This window comes from Mandrillus leucophaeus, unplaced genomic scaffold, assembly GCF_000951045.1.
Source record: "Mandrillus leucophaeus isolate KB7577 unplaced genomic scaffold, Mleu.le_1.0 Scaffold510, whole genome shotgun sequence".
NCBI lineage: Eukaryota > Metazoa > Chordata > Mammalia > Primates > Cercopithecidae > Mandrillus > Mandrillus leucophaeus.
Genome location: NW_012105476.1, coordinates 1,069,981 through 1,071,293, shown reverse-complemented (window position 1 = coordinate 1,071,293; position 1,313 = coordinate 1,069,981). Strand labels below are relative to the sequence as shown.

The 1,313-nt window shown below is 60.8% G+C and overlaps 1 protein-coding gene across 1 annotated transcript in view; it reads right to left on the bottom strand.

Moving 5' to 3' along the window:
- KIF1A (kinesin family member 1A) overlaps positions 1-1,313 on the bottom strand; it is a 111,968-nt gene that overhangs the window by 71,540 nt on the left and 39,115 nt on the right. The window lies entirely within an intron of this gene.

Below are 1,313 nucleotides of genomic sequence, written 5' to 3'. Positions count from 1 at the left end.
TCCCCACACACAGCTCCACACACACAACTCCACACACACAGCTCCACACACACAGTTCCACACACACAGTTCCACACACAGTTCCACACACACAGCTCCACACACACTGTTCCACACACAGTTCCACACACAACTCCACAAGCAGTTCCACACAGTTCCTCACAGTCCCGCACAATCTGCACAGCGGATCGTTCTCTCCTCCCTCCCCATGCTGCTCCACGCCACTCCACGCCATTCCCTCACAGTTCCACATGGTTATCACAGTTCTTCTCACAGTTCACTCCACTCTACATGCAATTCCCCACACAGGTTCTCAGTCTCACACAGTCCCACGCAGTGTCTCATGCCGTTTCCCACACGCTTCCTCTCCCGTTCCCACACAGTTCCTCACGCAGTTCCCCATACGGCCCTCAGTTCCTCACCTGGCTCCCACTCGGGTCCCCCACACCATTTTCCACAGTTCCCCACTCAGTTCCCACACCTTCTCACAGTTCTTCATACAGCCTCACATGTGTTCTTAGTCTCTTGGAACTCCTCACACAGGCCCACACAGCTCTTCACAATTCACACAGTTCTCTGTCCCCAGGGAGCCACTGCCAAGTTCCCAGTGCGTTTCCCAGTGAGCACGTCGCGACTCCTCACAGTGGCGCCCGCTAACCCTGTCTCACACATTCCCACGCTGGCTCACTCCGTTCCTGCCCGGTCCCTCGAACGGTTTCACGGCTGCCCACGCAGTTCCTCACACAGTCCCCAGCCTCGCCCCAGGCAGCTTCACACATGGCACCCTCCGTGGCACCACCCACTCCACACATGCTCGTCTCCCCGCCCTGGCCCCGTCACACCTATGGCTGCTCAGAGTCTAGCACGCCTGTCACCCTCTTCCTCTCATGGCTCCCCAGCTCCCTCCATGCCCGAGAGGCTCCTCCGCGCCCCTCTCAGCTCATCCCAGGGCCCCCACGCCCCCCAGGCCACCCTTTCCCACCTCAGTGTCTCCCAGCAGTCTCTGTCCCAGGCCCTGCCATGAGGCCACCCCAGACGCCCTGTGTCCACGCAGACAAGGCACCTCATGGGGCCTCCCACACTTGTTTTCTTCCTTCCCGGGATCCACCCCCATGTCGCCCATCTCCCAGCGCACTCACTGCCCACCCCGCCCCTCACCACAGGGCGCCAATGCAGTGCAGACGCCACCACCAGCCTCCAGCCCCCGCCCCAGGGCTGAAGGAAGCCACTTACCTTGTTGGGTCCAGAGTCCTGAAAAGGAAGAGACAGAGAGAGGCTGAGGCCTGGAGCGAGGCTGGCGCAGGCTGTGGGGG